Source organism: Caretta caretta, chromosome 15 (assembly GCF_965140235.1).
Source record: "Caretta caretta isolate rCarCar2 chromosome 15, rCarCar1.hap1, whole genome shotgun sequence".
Classification (NCBI taxonomy): Eukaryota; Metazoa; Chordata; order Testudines; family Cheloniidae; genus Caretta; species Caretta caretta.
The window spans coordinates 21,189,820-21,212,659 of record NC_134220.1 but is presented as its reverse complement, the minus strand read 5'-3'; the positions used below and the strand labels follow the sequence as shown (position 1 = coordinate 21,212,659).

The 22,840-nt window shown below is 40.7% G+C and overlaps 1 protein-coding gene and 1 long non-coding RNA gene across 3 annotated transcripts in view; one reads left to right on the top strand and one right to left on the bottom strand.

Annotated features, from left to right (window-relative positions):
- Positions 1–22,840, top strand: part of ADGRD1 (adhesion G protein-coupled receptor D1) — a 240,070-nt gene that overhangs the window by 66,033 nt on the left and 151,197 nt on the right. The gene's annotated exons all lie outside the window — the stretch shown is intronic.
- Positions 17,912–22,840, bottom strand: part of LOC142069314 (uncharacterized) — a 440,919-nt gene continuing 435,990 nt past the window's right edge. Inside the window, exon 10 of the long non-coding RNA XR_012665074.1 lies at positions 17,912–18,194. This is a non-coding gene — a long non-coding RNA (uncharacterized LOC142069314). The remainder of the gene's footprint in view (positions 18,195–22,840) is intronic.

Genomic DNA, 22,840 nt, shown 5'->3' with positions numbered 1-22,840 from the left:
TAGCATTTGAAACCACTAAACATTTGATTTACATTCAAAATGGCCAAACTAACTTTGTTTAAAAAAAACAAAACAACAACAAAAAAACCCCAAATGCCAATAGCAAATTAACATCTGTAAGAAACTTTGGAAGAGTATACATCCTGAAGTATTTTGTCAAATGTTTGTTAAAGATAAGGGGCAAAATCCTAGCTCCTTTGAAGTCAAAACTTCCATTGACTCCCAAGGGGCAAGGATTTCACCCTTAGGGTCTGACTCTGATCTCACTTACATTGTTTTAACAGAGAGAGAATTCCATTAATCCTTGTTTACACTGATGTATGTGGTAACAGAATTGGGCTCAGTCTCATAGCAAAAGACTGTTTCAAACCGTTTCCCCACTGATTTTGCTGTCAGATGATGATTTCAATGAACCGACGCTTAATGCTAATATGTGGTGGGTAGTCCAGAAATTAAATTGAAAATAACCCAGATAAAAAGGACCAAGAGAGAGGGAATCTTCAGTCTGAGACTTGCCTTAAACTTTGCATTCTCACTGTATAGGCACATTCCACAGACCCAAATGTAATTGGATTTCCTCTTTACTTACATGTAAAGTATAATTCAGTAAAAAATAGAACCTTGTTTGAAACTGTAGATCCAGGAAACCTGATTCTGCTAGCTGTATGAGAAGCAGCCAACATTCCACTTTACAAAGATTATACCCTGTACTTATTTGCAACATTACTTGTGGCTTTCTAAACATCAACTGTTCTGGTGGGGGTGGAGGGGAGGAGAGGTATTTCTGAAAAGTTGCTGCTTAGACCCAGCTATTTGTAGCTTTGTAAATGTGTGTTGATTGCAATGGAAGGCTGCTGTGAAACAAGTCTGAATGGCTCACATCAGAAAATGTGAGCAGGATGATTCATTTGTATATTTCAGGAAAACTGAGAGCATTCCAATGCAAAATTTTCTACTCTTTCTTTCTGACAACTTCTTTCTCTTAAGAAGCTTCTTGTGGGATCTTATTCTTGTTGTTGTACTGGGTCATATTTCTAAGGGCTTGATGTTGGCCAGAAAAACTTGTCAATCTTGGCGTGTCTGTTTACTTTATTCCATCCATTGCTTTTTGTTTAAAGCTCTTTATACTGTAGTTCGTTATTCATTGTCTGATCTAAAATGAGAGGTAGGGGAGTATGTTCAAAAGTTGCTCCTTAGTACTGTGGCATTCTTTACCAGGAAGCTCATCTTGGATTTAAGAGATGTTGCCATTTATTTAAATATCACTAGTTCAAATCAGAAATAAATGACTTCTCTAATTCAGGAGTGAGAAAGTGTCATTTATTTTTCTTTCTTATTTACACACATGCACACACGAAATTCAGTGGCTCACATGAACTCCCCAAAACAACATTATCTAGAATTGTGCACACAATACTCAGAATTGTAAGAGGTTTCTATAAGCACAATGCTGTTACCCAGCGTGGAGATGCTAACTGTCTAAGCATCTGACTGGCACTCTTCAGACTCTCAGGACCCACATGTTCCATTCGTGGCAGGGTTAACGCAGCCCACCATTCTTTCAAGACCGATTGATTTGAGTTCCAGCTAGTTTGCTGTGAGATGGTCTTTTGGATGATATCTTGCAGAGCAAAGTCTTGTTTACTTTCCTTGGATGCTAGGAGCTTAATTTTTCACAGTGCAGCTGCAAAGTATTGTGTGAGCACAAGGCAAAAGTGATGAGCATAATGGGAAGCCCACAAGAAGATGATCCTCTGATGAGGTCACAGCTGTCATGTTACCGCTTCCTAATAGCTGCAGTGAGGCACAGAGGGGAGGAGATACGTAAGCAGCCTGAGACTTGAACTGAAGCCAATATATCCTTGAATTACTGACAGATATTGTCCACATCCAGCCCTTCTCCCCCTTCAATTTTTTCCCCTGTGCACTTGTGAGTAAGGGAATGGGCATGCACATAGGGCTTGACAACTGCTCTCACTTATTGTGGAGGACAAGACCTAGCACTTAACCTTACTCCAGCCTATATTTAGCTTCCACTCCCATTGGCACTGGCGTGCAACACTGCTGTGCTCACCACTACATACTGGTCAAGGAGCTGATGATCCAGTCCTAAAAGTTCAGGTGCAACCCATGCATGAAAAGGGGTTGGACCTTGAGTCTCTCCTTCCTTCTTTTGTGGTATTAGCTACTGTCCTCCACTGGTTAGCTACTGTTCTCCACTGGTATTCCAGTGGTGGTGCATTTGTGAAAGGCTCTTCTGGGTCCTTTTGCATGAGAGATGCTATATACATGTAAGATATCCTTTTCATATAGTGCTCAACATCTTTCACTTGCCGTTTTGTGTTGTTTTTGTTTTACTGTTGCAAAATTACAACAAATCACCAAACACAAAAATGAGCATTGCTATTTCTTCTAACCTGGGTGCATTCACTATTCAGCTGTGCTTTTCTTAAGGTGTTTGTTCCTGGGCTCTGGCCTGAGTTCAACAGATCAATAACAGGGAGATTGTAGGGCGGTTTGTTTGTTTGTTTTTTAGAGTTTCCTAATTGTGCAAACTGTGTCAAGTTATGGCAATACTGTAGTGCCTAGTGTACTGGGAGAGCCGTGGACATAATGGAGCAGGTTAAGTACTGAGTTCCGGTTATGACTTTGAATTTGTCTACTGTGGGTTCATCCTGATATTATTTGAAAATAGGGCTAGCTAGCGATTTCAGTTATACTAGTTTAAAGTAAATCCCCAGGCCTGGTTTTTATTTTATACTATGATATCTAAAATTAGAATCTGAATTGTATTAAGGATATTTTCAGTATAGACAATGCTACTAATTATACAGATGACACTTCGGGCCAAAATAATCTATTTTTTTTATACTACTCTTATCGCCAGTATGGCATATCTACTGTATCATATACCTCTTCCCTTTTCTACCTGATCAACTTTACTATACCAGATTGTGCTAATTATTCTTGCACCAATGGTAATTTTAAAATGTTGGCACTAAATCCCATGGATAGCAAATTACCCCCTTACCTGTGAGTTGATGGGCCTTCTGTTTGTGGTTAACCTAGCTATTAGTTTGTGCTTTGACACGCCTTGGTTTTAAGTACCAACCATATAACATACTTTGCACTCAAAGTCCTTGGTTTCTAACATATTTGGCAGTATGCCTATGAAACATCCAGCTGTTAATCTTGGAAGCAACGATTTGTATTGCGTGAGGGACCCATGTTTAAATTGAATATAAGTAAATAAGGCTCCAAAGCAGAAAATAGTAAATATGGTGACACAGTTCTTGTCATGCCAGATTTATCTCCTTCCACTCCCCCCACCCTGCCAAATATGTAAAAATGTGCTGAAAATGATGAGGTTATGAAGGGCTAAGCTATTGCAAAGATACAGCATGTTTGAAAACGGTGGTCTTGTATGTATGTAAGATGTTTTACAGTGCTCTGCTGGAAAGGTCACGAGCCACTTCTGCATTTTACAGTCCTGGAATCACTTCCTTTCATGTGTGTTCATCTCCTGATAAATCTTAGCCATTTGCTTGCTAGTAAAGGGAAATACATTCCAATGAATATATTTTTAAAATATATCAAGTCTTTTAAATCTCTATTTTAAATAGACGGGAAAAGTGTGAGTCAGATTCTGCCATTTTCTTATCAAATATTGATCTTTGGACACATTTGATCCCTGGCTAATTTTCTTAGCTACACAGAAAAACATTTAAAAATAAATTCTTAATCACACTTTTCTAACTATAGGGCATTGTAGGGGCATATAAAAAAAAGACTATTTTAGCAATTTATAGCCATTGATTAGATGTACTTTTCACAGCACTGTACTATTAAGAAACTACTAAGAGTGGTGCTTGCTGCCAGATGAGTTTAATCGACTACAGTGGATTACTCACATGCATAAGGGTTTGCACTGTTGGATCCTAAACACACTAAAGTAAATTCCCACAAGACTCATTGCGGGCCTAACTCTGCTCATTCGGCAGCTAGCCTACTGCTCCATTGTAAACAGAGCCTTCTTCTAGAAGTTAAGGCCTGACTTGACAAAGCCCTGGCTGGGATGATTTAGTTGGGGATTGGTCCTGCTTTGAGTGGGGGTTGGACTCGATGACCTCCTGAGGTCCCTTCCAACCCTGATCTTCTATGATTCTAAGTTCTTTGTAATGGTTTACAGGATAATTTTTGGTTAAGGTGTAAGTATGTATTCCAGTAACTGTCCCCTAATGGATTTAGTCTGGCTGATTTAGATTCACAATGGGCATTAAAAAAATATTCAAAGGTCAAGAAAAATACTCATTAGATTTGGATACATTGATGATATCCATTTGCAGTCTTATCTTGACAAATGCTACAATTATTTATGCATTCATCTTGAGAATATACATCATTACAGACACGTAAAGAATGAGAGTGTGATATTTCAGGCTGATCCCAACCTCAGGAAACTTTTTCTCATAGGATACAAAAGCTCGTATATCTAAAAACATTGTGAGAAAACAGCCAATGTGGCAATGTATGTTCTAAAAGTTAAACACTTACATATGTGTTCATAGGGTCAGGGCCTAGAATATATTACTTTTGACGTATTATGGAGGTTCTCCTTTAGCTCATGTGGAAGGGAGCTCTGGCTGTACTGGCCACCATGAAGTCTCTGCAGACTCAGTCGTAGCTTCATGGCTATCAGCTTTCTGACATTGGAATTATTATGGTACTTGCACGCTGGTATGGCTTATGCACCTCAAACATTCTGGGCTAATAGGTCTAGCAGTAGTGAATTTCTACTACAGAAGCTTGCCTGTAGCAGATCTGATTAATCTGTCAGTGCTCCTAACCTCAGTCAAAAACTGAGTCATAGTTTGTTAGCCAATAAGTCTATTTCTAGCCCACTTGAAACTGGAATTCCCTACCACTTGAAAGTGGTAAGCGTCTGGTGTGATTTGGGATCAGAAAGCTTGACACTAGCCAGTGGCAATTATATATGAATTAGGATTGCAAGGAGGAGCAGAAGATGATGGTTGGATGGACAGGAGCCCTCTCAGAGTGGGTTCAAACTTGTGTATTAAAAACAAAAAAGTTCAGATCCCTGACTGATCTGCATCTGATTCAGACAGTACAGGAGATCCACTTTTGGGAACACAGAATTGCCCTTTGTTCCTTGGCTAGAGGAGTGGCTGGGCACTCTGTGGTAATACAACTCAGTCACTGACGATGTGTGTGGAGGTGGGATTTATTGATGCACCACTGTCCTAGTGCTGCTGGCCAGTGATAAAGCCCTAAGTGGCAGTTTCCAAACAGAATGATGCAGAGCAGTTTAAGATTAACAAGGGGACAGTGAAAGAAGGGATGAAAACTCCATGAGCTTCCATGTAGCAAGCTGGCTTTCCTATAATATACTCACTGCCTTTGGAGGAAAGTACCTGGAGTATTACCCTGGACCACCGGCAGTGAAAAGAAACATCTGCTCCAAATTCTGGGTGGAGGCCCAGCAGCAATTTAAAAAATATTGTGGAGGGAAGGGAGGAACACACCTGCTATTCATACAACCCCAGTAGAAACAAAATACCCAGCCTAGCCGTTGGTGATTAGGGGTCGAAAGACAGTGAGTAACTATGTACAGATTTTGGTCCAAATTCTGGCCTTGCTTACACTCCTTATCTCTTATGTCCCATCTGCAATGGACGAATATAGCTTGGCTGCCAGTAGGGAATAGAGTCCTGTAGCTGTGGAGCGAGGGTTTGGCTTTTCCCTTTCTGGCAAAATTAAATAGATCCTTTCCATTGTACAATTTTAACAAGATAAACTTAAACAATCTGGCATTGTGTTGTGGTTGTAATTGTAATTATTAGAAGGGGCAGCCTGGCTGATTATAGGTTCTCTTACCATGAAGCTTCAGATCTAAAAATAATAGTTCCATGTAGTTTACATAATAGAAATAAAAGAAGGAGTTTGGCTTCAGAAACAGCATTCATGTTAGTTCAAGGAAGGCGTAAGAGACATACTCTAGAGAAATGTCGGTATGGTGAATTTCTGTTTGTTCTTGTCTCTACCCTGAAGCTTGTTATCTAGGATGTTTTAGCTAAATTCCCTCTGCTTTGCTGCAAAGCTCATAGATATCTAATGATATTTATGGTTATTAACAGTAAGTTGGAATTGTTTTCCCAACTGGAAATATGCAGCAGCTAAAGAGGGATTTTCCCTTTTAAAAATATGAAAAAGTCCTCCCTGATTTATGAGCATAACACCCCCAGGGTCAGCAACAGGATTGCTTTCAGGGTATAGCTAGCCAAGAGGAACTGCATTTCAGTGACTCATCCCAAGAACAGCTCTACACACCTTCCTCCTCTTCAATGACTCTCAACAGATTTTAGCACTCTGTTTCTTCAAGCTATCATTTAATGGCTTCCAAGAAGAAAGTGCACTTGAGATGGATGCAGGCGCTATATGATGTGATTTCATTATTTCAGCCAGAGCATCCTACTTGAGGAGAGACAGCCTCAGATCTCCTCTCTCCTAGACATTTCAGCTGCGGGGGGCAAAACGATTCCAAAGACTATTATTACTAGCAGAACTGGCTTGAGGTCACATCCCAGCCCCCTTGCTCTTGCTCACCCTGCCCTGCCCCCTCCAGCAGACCCAGAGAACCCCTCTCACCCTACGGTAAGGCTGTGATCCCTGCCAGACTGCTGACTGTCCACTCACTGTCTCCGACCGCTTCCTCTGCACTGCTGCTGATGCCTGGATCTCATTCCCCACCCAGCTGCTTGCTTCCCAGGGGAAATAAGAGTGGAATGCGGGCAGCAGCAGCAGTGGGGATGATGAAGCATTTGGCGCCAGCGAGCAGACAGCCAGCAGCCTGTCCCTGTCCTGCACATGCCCCAGGAGGTGCTTCCTCTGCCTTTCTGCTGCCCGGGCCCTGCTCCTCACACTGCTGCCTCCTCTCCAGGGAAGTGAGAGCATGGGTGTGGTGGGGAATGTGCCTCTGGTTGCTGACTCTTCACTTGCTTCCTCTGTGCAGCTGCCTCCACCAGATCCTGCTCCCCGTGCTTCTGCCTACGGCCCTGGAGAAGTGAGAGTGTGTGTGTGTGTGTGTGCGCCTCAAGGGCATACATGGTGCACCTCAACCCACCGTTAAGGAAACCCCTGCTTTAGCGAGTGGGGAAGGGGGGGGAGGGAAGGCGATAGAGGGGACAGAAGAAAAGAGACAAATTTACATAAGTTAATAAAATAGCTACACAGAAAGAGAAATCTCCTGCATCTGTAAAGGATAAATGCAAAATACTGACTCAGGATATTAACCTGGCAGGTCCTTTTTACTACTTCAGCCGAATTACTAATTTAAGTAATTACGAATTACTTAGAATTACTTCTAATTTTGGAGCACCTTTGGTTTTTGAACATCCAAAATGAGGCATCGTAGGCCTAATTTTCACAGGTGCTAAGTACCTGCTGCTGCCAATGGCTTTTGTCATAGTTGTGGGGACTCAATGCTTCCGAAAATTGGGTCCAAGATGGCCCCTCAAAACTGTGTTTCTCAAAATTAGTGGATAGTGTTGGAAATTTTGGCCTAAGTGACTTGCTCAACATCATGCAGCTAGTCAGTGACCCGTTAGAGCTTAGGAGTTGCTTGCATATGAGTTTGCAAACTTAAAAGGATTACTTTAGATACAGCACTGGAATACTTGAACACCGAAGCACTAGGGAAGGGCTACCCAGAATCAAGAAAGAGGGATGAACAGAAGTGGCAGATGGTCATAGCCATTCACTGTCGGGGCCCAATGCTAATATAATAATAGGAGAAGTGAAAAACTATCAGAGAATTGGAGTAAATAACTTTAGGGAAAGGGGAAAGTTTGAAACTGAGGTTTAGAGTGAGAAAAGCGAGAAAGAGCTTGAGGTAGGCAGGGAGCAAGCAGCAAAGGCACCATGTTCAGAAACCGCAATGATGGCCAAATTGTCATTAGGACTTGACTTTTAGTGGTTCTGAGCATCCACAACTCCTGCTGACTTAAATGGAAGTCACAAGTGTTCAACATCTTAAAAAAAGCAGGTGGTAAATGCAGATATAAGAAGACCGAAGACAATGGAAACAGTGCATTTTTGCTGCACAAGGGGCCAGATGAGTGGAAAACACATAAGGGCCTTTGCACATCTTTGTGTCCCACAAAAGAGACTTCTTTACTGGACAGCCCAGCGGTTGTGTGGGTGTGCTAGCCATCAGTCATTCCACATAACAAATCTACATGACCAAAACCCAGACTATGGTGGGCGAATTGGCCTGTTTCACGTGCTCTTCCCATGCCTTGTTCTAGCGACTGTGGTTCTGCTATGCAAATCCCTAAGTGCTAACGTATTTGTTTGTTGGGTTTGAGGAGTCTTTTCCTTAGACAAGCTATATTTTAATGTTTGGGCTTTATTTGCTCTGTTAGGGTTGGGGCCAAAGGAAACTCCAAATGCCTAGTGCCAGTATTCAGGTTTTTAGTATATAAAAGGAAACACCATTTTAGACTTACTGTCGATCTTGGAAAGAAGCCACAGATGTTAACTAAGGCGGAGCAGCTGCGGAACATCCCAGATCTAAAGGTTATATAACCTCCTGAGCTTTGGCAATGCTTATGAAGATAGATGCAGAAAGTAATGTCTCATAGGCTCTGGGGAAGAGAAAGTAGACTTTAGGGAGATATACAAAGACTTCTTGAAAGTTGGTTGAAGATGATTCTTGTCAAGAAAATGTCTGCGGAGTGACAATGAAGAATTTTAAAAGTGAATGACCTAACTGGTACCAGAAATGCATTATCCAACTAAAAGTAAAAGGTCAAAAGAAGTCACAAGATAAATTATGTGGCTTCTCGTTAGAGGAATGGAAAGAAGTGGTTTAGTAACGAGAGCTCTCTCTTATTTTATATACAGATACAAATATTCTGTTTTTGTTTGCATTTTATAGAAGTGACTGTTCTGCTCTATTCTGCCACTAAGCAGATTGTTACAGAAGAGCATATGCTATTTTGCTGTCCCCGTGACAAGATCACTGAGTGAGAATTTACTCATATGGAGCTTAGTAGATAGGTTCAAGTAACGTTTCCAAAGATTACAAAAGGGGAATCAATTTTATCCTGTAACAGGTACCACAGTGATTTGGTACATTTCGCATTGAGAAATACTTGGTATTTATCTTGAGTAGAGATTTTTGTTAAAATCATAGATCAGATTTTCAGAATAGAAGGGGAATTAAATAAATGCAAGTTCAACCCATGCATAACTTAAGTCCCACTTAAGCCATCGAAATAGGGTATTTTTGGGGCTTGAGCTTTGGGCTAGCCCTTTGCACTGAAGTGAATTTCACTTTAGAGTGAGTCTTATTTCTTGATGTCTATTTGTGCAACCTTTCTCTCTCTGTGTCATGTACTCCCTCAATCTTTTTCACTCATATAGCCTCCAATTTACCATCCCTATTCAGTATAGTACTTAAGCATGTGCCTAAAGTTAAGCACATACTTAAATCCCATTGCTTTAATGGGGCTTATGAATGTACTTAAGTGCTTTAGTGAATTGGGGCCACAATACTGCCATCCTGGAATTAAACATCTGCTAATATTAGCATTACTTGGTGTATTGTGGGAAGAGTTTATTTGGCTATGATTGGTAACCTCCCATGAGGTCTATGGATTTAGGGATTAAATTCATCCCTTGATGCATATCTGTCACAGAGTCTAATGGGAAATGTTTGCTTACTGTTCTCTGCACTCAGATGATCAGAATTCTTAGCTGGTGTAAATCAGTGTAGCACCATTAACTTTGTTTTACACCAACTGAGGATTTGCCTCATTCTTCAACTGTGTAGAGCATGGGATAGGAACAATATGGCTAAGACTTGTCTACTTGGCACCAGAGAGGTCTGATTTGTAGAGTGCTCTAGCTACCCCATGTAGACGCTGCTGGCATGCTCTAAAAGGTACCTACTTCACATTAACATAGTCCTGTTTGAAATGGGACTACATCAACACGAGTAAATTTCCTTTGTCTCCATAGGTTGGGGAGATTATAGGAGAACCCTAACTATGACTATATATTTATTGTGATTATGAGCTAAGGTATATTCGAATATGGGATTTTTTTTTAAATGGGTGCATGCACAGTGGTGTAAAAGCTCTCTTTCTCTGTTGCATATTTACTTATGGCTTTGAATATAAAACAGTCAATCAGAGTGGGCCATTAATTGAAGAAGATTTCTTATTAATAAAAGTTTATGAGCAGAGAAATAAATATGAATCAAGCTGCGTGAAATTGCTTTTGCAAAATTTTGACATCAACATTTTTACTAGCATAAAAACATGTTTTAAATAATTTGGTTAGTGATCATTTCAAGAGTACAACAGACTTTCTGTCTTGTGCTCTTTACTTTGGTCTGTTTGTAATAATTCAGACAAAATACTGATTGTTTGTACTGAACTAAGTACTGAACTAAGAGAAGGCACCAGAGATACCAGGGAATTTGTTTTTCCTGAGGAATGTTTGTAATAATTCAGCTACACTGATGAAATCTCACTTCTTGGTTCCCATTTGTGCTGGAAGGATTTGCTTTCATCTGTAATAATCAGTTGTGGAATTTCATATTTGGAAATGATTTTTCTTTATTTTCTAAACCAAGAAAATAATTTTGCTTGAGTGTTGCTTAGTGACAGGTAAATTATTTTATTGCTTGTGGGAGTGGTAATTAAAGCCACTTAGAACTTGATATACCTGTCTTGGTGATAAAATTAGCCTTGAAAATTTTAAATACCAATCAGGCCTCACTCCATCCTCTTAAAAAGACAGTATGGGATTTTGCTTGTACTCTAATATCTAATTTGCCAGACTCACTTTGTCCTCGGATTGTATGAAATGATCAATCTCTGATTGTTTCATTTCTTAACTTGTTCAGTAGATCTAGACTCTAGTGTATCATATTTTGTATCATGTAACATAAGACACCATTTCTGGTATTATATTATGTACCATATCCTCTTGACACAGTGATATCATATAAGGCTACACATATTGGTGAGGCATGCTGACGCTTCCCCAACAAGAGGCATGCTGACTCTTCCCCAACGTATTGTTAATCTATGTGTGTGATAATTCTGTTCTTTTCTATAGTTTCAACCAATTTTCCAGTACTGAAGTTAGGCTTGCTGGTCTATAATTGCCAGGATCACCTCTGGAGCCTTTTTTTAAAAATCGGCATTAAATTAGCTATCTGCAAGTCATCTGGTACCGAGGCTGATTTAAACAGTAGGTTACATACCACAGTGAAAAGTTCTGCCATTTCATGTTTGAGTTCCTTCAGAACTCCTGGGTGAATACCATCTGTTCCTGGTGACTTATTACTGTTAAATTAATCAGATTGTTCCAAAACCACCTCTTTTGACACCTCAATCTGGGACAGTTCCTCAGATTTGCTACCAAAAAAGAATGGCTCAGGTGTGGAAATCTCCCTCACATCTTATGCAGTGAAGACAAATGCAAAAAATTCATTTAGCTTCTTCACAAGGGGCTTGTCTTCCTGGAGTTCTCCTTTAGCAGTTCCATAGTCCAGTGGCCTCACTGAGTGTTTGGCAGGCTTCCTGCTTCTGATATACATTTTTTTTTTTTTTTTAGCTATTGGGGTGTTGGGATTTTTTTTTTTGTCGTTTGCCAGTTGCTCTTCAAAATCTTTTTTGGCATGTCCAATTATACTTTTACACTTGACTTCCCAGAATTTATCTTCCTTTTTGTTTTTCTCAGTAGGGTTTGAGTTTCAATTTTAAAAAAATATTTTTGTCTCTAACCACCTCTTTTACACTGTTTAATCAGGTGGCATTTTTTGGTCCTTTTATTTTTTTGTAGTTTGGGGGTATACACATAGTTTGAGCCTTTATTATGGTGTTTTTAGAAAGTTTCTATTTAACTTGCAGGCATTTCACTCTTGTGACTGTTCCTTTTAATTTCCGTTTAACTAGCCTCCTCATTTTTGTGTAGTTCCCCTTTTTGAAGTAAAATGCTATTGTGGTGGATTTCTTTAGTATTTTTCCCCTTACAAGGATGTTACATTTTATTACATTATGGTTGTTTTAACATACCAGTTCAGCTCTATTCACCTCTTCTATCAGACCCTGTGCAGCCCTTAGGAGTAAATCAAGAATTGCCTCTCCCATTGTGGGTTACAGGACTAGGTGCTCCAAGAAGCAGACATTAATGGTGTCTAGAAATTTTTATCTCTGCATCCCATGCTGAGGTGACATGTCACCAGTCGATATGGGGATAGTTGAAATCCCCCATTATTGTTGGATTTTCTGGTTTTGTAACCTCTCTAATCTCCCTGAGCATTTCACAATCTCCACCACCGTCCTAGTCAGTTGGTCACTACTATATTCCTACTGCTGTGCTCTTGGTATTCAAGCATGGAATTTCTACCCAGTAGAGATTCTATGCAGCTGCTTGATTCATTTAAGATTTTTACTATATTTGACTCTATGCTTTCTTCACATAGAGTGCCATTTCCCCACCAGTATGATCTACTCTGTCGTTCCTATATAATTTGTATCCTGGAATTACTGTGTCCCATTGATTATTTTCGTTCCATGAAGTTTCTCTGATGCCTATTATGTCAATAGTCTCATTTTAAAAACCAGGCACTCAATTCTCCCGTTTTAGTATTTCGGTGTATTGCATTTATATACAAGCACTTATAAAATTTGTCAGTATTTAGTCGTCTGCCTTCATGTGATGTAATTGAATGGGACTCTCTTTCATTTGACTGTTTTCTTCAGTTCCTACCTGTACTTTATCAAATTCTATCCTCTCCTCTTTATTAGGCATAGAGTATCCCCTTTAATAAACCCGCCCCAAGGGATGTCTCTGTCCAAACAGTGTGCTCCTCTACAGCTGTTGTCTTTTCCTCAGTTCTTTGTTTAAAAACTCCTTTATGACTTTTTAAATTTTACATGCCAGCAATCTGGTTCTGTTTTGCTTTAAATGGAGCCCATCTTTCCTGCGTTGGCTCCTCCTTTCCCAAATGGTTCCCCAGTTCCTAATAACCCTAAATCCCTCCTCTGAACACCGTCTCATCCACTCTCAGACCCCTGCAGTTCTGCCTGTCTAACTAGCCCTGCATGTGGAACCGGAAACATTTCAGAGAACGTTACTATGGATGTCCTGGACTTTAATCCCTTACCTAGCAGCCTAAATGTGGCCTCTAGGGTCTCTATACTGATTTATACCACCTGAGGGTCTCTGCCCTAGAACACAGTTTAAGGACTCTGAAAGTGAAAACAAGCCTTAAACTGGACTCGTTTGCCAAGTGGTAGCCTATGCGTAGGACTTTTCTACATGGTGCTGTAGCCTGCTTGCTTGCCTGCCTATCTTTTCTTACAGGTTTCTTCTTATCTTCTGATCAGATTAATTGACAAGCCGATAACCCATACTATCCAAGTTAATAACATTAACCTCTTAAATCAGGCACCAGTGCTTTAGTCCACACCAGTACTGTGCCCAGAAAGTGCTGAAACCCTGAAACAGCGTTATGGTAACATGCACTAGAGAGCATCGAGTGCGTTCCAGGATGGTCCATTCAGACCAGTTAGTGCACAACACACTAGTGCAGACAACAAAATTTATAACCCTGAGGTGTAGACTAAAGCACTATATAGACAAACCCTTAGGGCAGAGGAGTGTAATGATCATCCCTTCTCTTCCTAGTATCCGAGAATGCAGCATTCTGAGCCTTTCTTAATTGTCACCATGGAACTGTGAGGTAACCAGGTTGCATGCTTTCTCCTTGTAAAGCATTATGTTGTGTTTTTACTCAAAACCCTTCAAGGAGAAGAAATGTTTATACTGAAAATCCACCAAGACTTAGAGCAAGTGTTGGTGTGGGGAAAAAGGAAGAAAATGATCAAGGGAATAATCTAATCTAGCAAAAGACAACATCACAATCAGAATTTCTGTTTCAGAAAGGCATTATTCCCATGCCAGGATCAGTAGCCATTGTGTTCCAAATAGGCATAAAAAGCAATGTTCACATGCAGTGCTTGAACATGACCCTCTGATGTGCAGAAATCTTGAATCCTGCATATCCAAAGCATTTAATAAGTGTGGTTGAGTAAGATGCTCATGACCACATTTACAAGTGAACTTGCTATGGGAACCACGGCGGCAAACTGGGTGTGAGCACACACAAACCTACAGTTGCATGCACCAGCAAGTGCTTGTACAAACAGAATGGGTAATTGTGCATGCAAATGGGCATGTATACATGCAGTTGTCTATTTGGCACATGCGTGTTCTCACTCGTAGTCATAAATGCAGGTTTGTGTAGGCTCAATGGATACAAATGCATTTTTGCAGGCTTATCTTTTGCTTCTGCCTTTGAAATTTTTACTCTTACATTCTTACAAAGAGCGGTGTTATCTGTATAGCAGGAGGCGTTTTCTTTTCATTTCCTTTTGGGGCTTTCCCTTTAGCTAGTGAAATTTACAAGAAGGTCCCAGTAGCACAGTAATGTCCAGTGACGAGGGCTGAAATAAAACAGCGTTCACGAGCTATTGCACAATCCAGCTAGTTGATCTAATAATTCTATGTACCTCTGTGTTCCTTCTGAAGGGGGAGGTGGGGAGAAATAGAAAAACAATCTCCTGGACACAGTTGAGCCTAATTATTTCTTTCAAGGAATTTGTGACCTCAGACATACCTAACCCACTTGGGTTTTATGATCTCACTTTAATTCAGTGTTTACTTCTCATCCACCCACTCAAACAGGCCAACCCAACTAAATCCTGGAAATACCCAAACCTGACGAAACATTAGAAACACACCGCCACGAAAACTGCGTAATAGCAGCTGCAGATGCTCTGATACTTTATTATGGTGGTGCAAGGTGTGTCCAAGGGAACAAGAGACAGGCATAACTTCAGTAAACAGCAGACTTATGTACTGAGTATTTCCATGCTTGTAGGCCTGCTCCTGCAAATTATTGATTGCTCTCAACTACCTTTGAATTCAGTTGAGGATGTTTAGTGTATCCCAGGATTGGGCTTTTGGGTACTTGTTAAAAATTCTGTTTTGTCTTTCTCATTGTGATAATTAGAGCTAGATCAATGTCATAACAAAGTTCCATAAATGTTTTTGTTCCAATTTTTTAACAAACTCGCTTCAACTTTGCTAGCACCCCCTTTAGTGTTTTTTGTACAACTGCTTAGCAAATAAGTGTACTAGCAGAAATGTTTGGAAAAGCAGCAAATTAAGTAATTGCAGGATATTCCTGGAAAGGAAATTTCAAACAGGTATATTATTAACAAGCACCACCATAAGAACCTGATTTTAAGAATTATACTCTTTCATTGAGGAAACAAACAATAGCATGTGGTCTGTGCCCAAAAAAGCAGAAGAAATTTGGAGTTTTGCAGATTTCGTCCTTAAAATGAGCTGCTCACAAATAATCTATAGACCAAGAATATTTACAGAAATGATTTGGTGAATAATGGATAAATTTGAGAAAGCAGAGAACTTGGACAGGTCATGAACAGAAAAAAGAAACAAATTCTGCCAGCTACATTATTCACCCAGCCCTTTTGAAAGCACATCCTTAGCACATTCTGAATGGGTTCTCCTTTCACATTCTTGGAACAGTGCTTTGTGACCAACATGGCCAACGACTCTCATCGCCTGCTTGGGCCTTCAGCCTCTCAGCCTACAACTTTGTGTTCATCCCCTGCAACCTGATAGTAACATAGCTCCCTGGGACCAATACCTCCGCCAAGGCCTCTTGACTGACACTGTAGGTGTAGGTCCTAGAAACTTTGCCTTACCCTTCAACTTGTCTCCTTAGAGGACACAGGGCTCTCTCTTCTCCAGGGATGTCTGCTTAATATTACCCATATAATAGCAATATTAACCAAAGCAAGATTTATGAAAAGCAGAGGGAAGATAGAATTACAACAAAAGCAACAGTTTGCTTAATATATCTAGATTTACACTGTCCATAAGCCAAACTAGATTCGGTACCCTCATCTTAGTTACAGAGGAAAGAGAGGCAAAGAGTCCTGTGGCACCTTATAGACTAACAGATGTATTGGAGCGTAAGCTTTCGTGGGTGAATATCCACTTCATCGGATGCATGTAGTGGAAATTTCCAGAGGCAGGTATAAATATGCAAGCAAGAATCAGGCTAGGGATAACGAGGTTAGTTCAATCAAGGAGGATGAGGCCCTCTTCTAGCAGTTGAGGTGTGAACACCACGGGAGGAGAAACTGCTTTTGTAGTTGGCGAGCCAGTCACAGTCTTTGTTTAATCCTGAGCTGATGGTGTCAAATTTTCAAATGAACTGAAGCTCAGCAGTTTCTCTTCGAAGTCTGGTCCTGAAGTTTTTTTGCTGCAGGATGGCTGCCTTTAAATTTGCTATTGTGTGTCCAGCAAGGTTGAAGTGTTCGACAGGTTTTTGTATATTGCCATTCCTAATATCTGATTTGTGCTCAGACTCTATGCCGCCAGCACTCCCAGCTATCTCCATGACACCACTGATTTCCTGAGAAAACTACAATGCATTGGTGATCTATACAAAAACCTGTCGGAGAACAATTCAACACTTCATAAAGGAATCTTTGATCTGAGGCTCTGAGGAGGGAGGTGAAGCCAGGTTACTAATTACTATGCTCTCCAGTCCTTTGAGAGTTCCCTTCCCATTTTTTGCTGTCTTGAAAGCTGGAATGTCATAAACCCTAGGGATTGCCATTTCTTTGGATCAAGCAAAATGATCAACTTTCAATCTGTGCCAATGTCCTTTTTTGTCGGAGCTAGTTTATGGCCTGCTGCTGTATAAATGCGATCTCTGCCTCTGCTGGACACAGAGGTAGCTGGGATGTAACCCTTTTAAAACTTTTTCCTTTATGAATTTATCTTGTTATGGAATGTAAATTGACAGGCCCTGGATCCTCTGTCACAGTGCTGTTGCTTCAAATCAGGGAATGGATGAATACACAGTTCTGAATCTAAGCTCCTTACCTTGCAATGAGCTCTCCAGTGGCACAGGCGTTTACCTGGGTGGAGTTCATTACAGGAGCTTTAATTAATTAGCAAATTCCATTTCTATTGGAAAATAGGATTAATCATCCTTGACAGCTAACTTTCAGTGGGTTTTTCAGCATCCCATTCCTTCTGATCAGTGAACTTTTCCTCTCACATACTCTAGCCTCTTGGTGCTAGGTATAAGACTTCTCCTGAGCGCAGCAATGATATGTGCCATGGCCGTAGGTGTCAAGGAGTTAGTCAATTCATAAATGTAGAATGGAATAGTAAGCCAAAAAGCTAGAGGTGTATTTACTCCTTTTCCTGCTGGGTAAGGATCAGACAACACTCTGCTCCCTCCTACCATGGGCTGAGAGAGAGGAAGGCACTACCCTGGGGTTTGGGACACCTGGGTTCAGTTCCCTGCTCTGCCACACACTTCCTGTGTGACCTTGGGAAAGTCTTTTAGCCTCTCTGTGGCTCAGTTCCTTATCTGTAAACTGGGAATAATAGCACTGCCCTACTTCTCAGGAGTGTTGCAAAGATAAAATACATTAAAGATTGTGAGACACTCGGATACTATGGTGATGGGAGCCATATACTTACTTACCTTAAATAGGTAGCCGAAGATCACCTTGTTGCAGAGGGTCAAAGGGGTCACCTAATTACACATTCTGTTTTCACTAGAAATTATCTCTTTTTTTCAAGCCCCTCTTGTGTGTGCATATGTACAAGATAAAGTGATTTGTCTGGTCAATGGCCTCTGTTCCCATTAGCTGCTGAGAAGACTCTCTGTCCACATTTTGGACTGAGAGTGGAGTGCAACATTTAAGCTGGGCTTCTGAGAGAGGAGCAAAAAAAATAAAGAGAAAGGTCCCAAAAGTTCTTTATATTTTATTCATATATGTTTTGCATGACTGAATCAATTTTTTAAATGTTTTTCATGACACCTCGATTGTGAATCTTCAGCCAACAGCTATACACTTATTAAAGGAAAAATGTGTCCTGGAAACACTGAAGGATCACTGAGAGCCCACTGCATTTTTTTAAACGTATGGAAAGTGATGGCATCACCTGTATATAGATGAATTGTTCCAGTCGAAAATGGTGCATCTCTTCCATTTGTTTGACAGTACTTGCAGTTGCCCTGTATTGCCAATATTCTGAAAAGGGAACAGAAAGGCAGTAATGTGCCATGATGTTTTTAGTCAGGCATGCAAGCATACAGTTGTGGCCAAAATGATGGCCTCCCCTGTGTGGGGCATGCAAGGTCACGATGTGTGGAGGATTCAGTTTCGTCTCTGCGTTTGGGGGCAGGCGTACCACTGTAAAACTGAGTCATCTAGATCAAGTTCATGTGCCCACCTACCTATGCAGAAGGGGAAGTAGCAGCCCAGTGGATGGGGTTCTCTTCTGCATGCTGCTATCCAGTATATGAGTAGCTGCTGCAGAGCAGTGACCATCTTAACCAGGGTGTTCAATGATATCAGCATTGCCTACTGGAAATAGAATTCTTCTTCTCTTCCTTCTCTGAATTTTTGTATGTTAAATCACTGCCCTATTTCAGGCCAGCAGTAATGGCATATCAGTGGTGGGCGAAATGGTTCCTCGATCCATTATTGTTCATAATGAGCTTAAGAATGAAAGGCACAATATAAATGTCGGCTATTAGCATTTTTGTGAAATCTGCTTTTGTGCCCGTGTGGACATTCTGCAAACGTCAGTAAAATGTTAGTTAAATAAATAAAAAATAATGAACCTCAGAACGTTTTGAAAGGAAGGTTGTTCAATCACTGAACTATAAGAGCTGAACTGCATCTTTGTGTCTTGTATTTTAAGAATTCAGTCTATTTAATTCTCTTTAGTTTAGCTCAAGTCTGGTAAATAAAGCAACAACTGCTACAAAGCCTTTGAGATCTATGAATGGAAAAGCTGTATATAAGAATTAGGAGGGATTATTATGAATGACTTTCAGCCTGACCTCTCTAATCCCCTAGGATTTGAACACATGGCCCTTAAGGAGGAGTAAAATGATTGACCTTGGGGAAAGGCTGCAAAGCGAGGCAATTCTCCATGAGGTTCCCTGCCCTCTCATTGCAGAAGGATATATCTGGCTGCTATTCTAGCCAGTCCATAGCTGACATGCAGATCAGTAGTTTATATTGCAATGATAATATGTTGCAGTGCCAGTAACTTTTTATAACTCTCATAAAACTCCCTACCCTTGTGGGGAAACATTCCTTCAGCATGGGCAGTAAAATGATCACTTTCAGATGTCAGGGTGGACTTATATATTGATCATGTTGCCAAATCTATATAAAGGTGACCAGATTTTTTAGGTACCAAATCAAGGAGAAAGGAGTTTTGGAGAATGGAGGGAGGGAAAGCCCTGCCACATTCAGGATAACCCTCTACATATGAGCACAAGACAGGAGTGCCCTCTGCTCCTTCCCCGCCTACTCATCTGTCTTATCTTGAAAGTCAGATGTTAAATGACTATGATAAATGGCTACTGCAGCCTGATTTGGTTTTTGTTTTCAAAATTGGTTTGGTTTATAATTTAATATTTGCCCCACATTCTTTCAGCTTAATCTGTGCAAGTATTTTCCAGGATTCATTCTGTCCCGTGCATGCCAGCTACAAAAATGTCAGGCTTTTAGCAAAATTTCAGCAATGTGCATCAGCCCTTCCCAACACTCTGGCTGGTGGTGCCAGGCCATCCTGCAGATGGAATGTAGCATGCTGGACAGTCCTGGGCAATAAAGTTGATTTCCTCCTCAAAATGTTAATGTGAGTTAAACAAACCAAACACAACTCAAACATTACATCAGTTTAACTGTTTCACTTCAGCACCTACCAGCTCTTAGTGCCAGGCTCCTGGGCAATGAAACTGGTATATCTTTATTATGGGTTCAACTAACCTTATAACACCCCAGATATTTTCCTCCATTAACTTCCTATTTTGAATTTTTTTCTCAGATGCACCAAAAGTCACACAGGAGTCAGCCCAGTCAGATCTGATTTCAGGATTAGTGCCTAAAACTAGACATTGTGTAAAGGGTTACTCTCAAGGCTGTTAGGGCCAAAATTGAACTTTCCTTTTTTTCTTATATCTGTTTCCAAAGTATTTGTCATTGTAACTTTTCCAAGAGTGTCAATATTTCCACTCCCCACCCTCAAAATAAAATAAAATACACTATGCTAAGCAACTTTACAGTAACAAACCAGTATTGTCATGTAATGAAAAGGGGGGAAATGGTAGAGTCAATTTCAGGCTGAAATCATGAAAATACTTAGACATATGATTAAATTTTCTTATGTGAGCAGACAGATTGCAGGATTGCAGCCTCAGTTTTAAGCTCCCAGGGTTATTCTAAACAGCAATGCCCCATGTCTGCCTACCTATAGGGCTTAATCCAAAGCCCACTGAAGTCCATGGGAGTCGTACCACTGACTTCCATGGGTTTTGGATCAGGCCTTTCCCAGGCATGTCACCTGATGAAGTCATTGGGAACTGGGTCCATGCAAGTGAATTGAGCCCAAAGAATAAAAGATTTTTATTTAGATTAATAAAAACATTTTTAGCAATGTCCTTTGAATAGAATAATAGTCAAGAATAAAGTACTGGTAATCCTTCTACTCGGCTATACTTTAAATATAACTGTCTTGTGGTTCATGTAAGTACAAGTTATACAGGGAACTTTTCTTAGAAATGCTGTTTTTTTTCCCTCTGTTTATGGACGTAGAAATAGTGTTTTAGCTTTACGAGCAGTTCTTGGCAATGCTATAATTTTTTCTGCATTAGACTTCCTTTGTCTTGTTGGAACTAATTAGAGTTAATTTAAAACAGAAATAGCATCTTTTGGGACTACTCGTGCTTAAAATTAAGCATGTGTATACTTTTTTCAGAATCAGGGTGTAAGTTACTAGTGTCCAGTCCAGTTTATAGTAGACAAAGAAACACTTCACAAATCCACGAACAGAACTGACACCAATTGACACTCTTATTGGCAGTCACACAATAAGGGTCAAGGATTGAAAGGGATTGAAGAATAAAACTGGATGTATTTATATTCCCTAAAGGTGATCCTCCAGAAAAGCCTTAAGTGTCCAAGAGGTGAGAAAGGAATGTGGGTTGTGACTCTGTCTTCTGTACCTGCTGTGACAGGGTCAGACCAGATGGCTACACGAGAGTGATAGAAGGCAGATATATTAGCCCCAGGTTAAGTAGGTCCCTTTTCCCTGGGTAAGGTAACAGGGAAGGTTCCAGAACAAACAGGAACTTTCTGGAAACAATTAAGGCAGACAGGCTAATTAGAACACCTGCAGCCAATCAAGAAACTGCTAGAATAAATTAAGTCAGGCTAATCAGGGCACCTGGGTTTAAAAAGGAGCTCACTTCAGTTTGTGGTGCGCGTGTAAGGAGCTGGGAGCAAGAGGCGCTAGTAGCTGAGAGTGAGAACGCGGACTGTTGGAGGACTGAGGAGTACAAGCATTATCAGACACCAGGAGGAAGGTCCTATGGTGAGAATAAAGAAGGTGTGGGGAGGAGGCCATGGGGAAGTAGCCCAGGGAGATGTAGCTGTTGCACAGCTGTTCCAGGAGGCACTCTAGACAGCTGCATTCCACAGGGCCCTGAGCTGGAACCCGGAGTAGAGGGTGGGCCTGGGTTCCCCCCAAACCCCCAACTCCTGGTCAGATACAGGAGGAGTCGACCTGGACTGGGGGTTCAGAAAAACGGCCAAGCTGAGGGCTGCCGTGAAGCTCCAAGGCGAGCAAATCCACCAGTAAGCACAAGACCCACGAAGGTAGAGGAGGAACTTTGTCACACTGCCCTGTGACTGACTGGGAGACTTCACAATCTAGTGTTGTCAACCTGGAGCTTTTCGCAGACACTAAAACTCACTTAAATGAGAAAAAAAAAGTAGTTTTCTGCTGAGATTCGGTGTAATGGAAATAACCTCAGAACACAAACCCTGCCGAGAGCTGTTAAATTTACGTTATTGGAACTGTTCTTCATAAATTGTCAACGTGCTGTGGAGGTCACTCAAACAAAAATACAAATTAGGAACAACTCTTCTGAAAGAATAAATGCTCCATGCACCAAACTAAGGCATGTGCTGAAATCCTCCTACTCTTGCTAAGGGATCTTTAATGATGATGAGTGTCAAGGATAATGGTTTTAAATTTATATTCTGCAGCCACTGTCCATAACCTAATTCTGATCTTCCAAAGGAAAGCTGTCTACTGCAAATGTGAAATGACTCAGTAGACCTCTATAAGCATCCTCCTTTTCCAGAGCACAAGTCTCTGATCCCATCCAGCTTGATCACCATATACTGTATGGAAATTAACCTCTTGTGAAGAAACAAATTGAGAGATTCCCCCCCTTCCACACATGCGCGCACACACACATCTGTGAACTTATGAGAAAAACAAAACAAAGATAATTGAAAGCAGAAAAATACCTTTAAGAAATGTCAGTTGCAACAGAAACAAGGCCATTCACTTCCGGCGTGCCACGGATGCTCTATGAACCCTGTGTGATATGCTCTCGCACCCTGTGGGCTGCCAATACCTTAGAACTGTAGGCACGAACTACTCATGGGGCTTGACGTTGCTATTCTGATGTGTTCATTTCAGCTCAATGTGAGGGTCCTGTAATGCTGCCATTTAGGCTACATCAGGATTATTGCCATGGTTTTTGCTCTTCTTTCAAATTTTGCAAAATACAAGGGTCCAGATTTTCAGCTGGCATAAACTGACATAGCTCCACTGAAGTCAGCGGGGCTACATAGATTTACGCTAG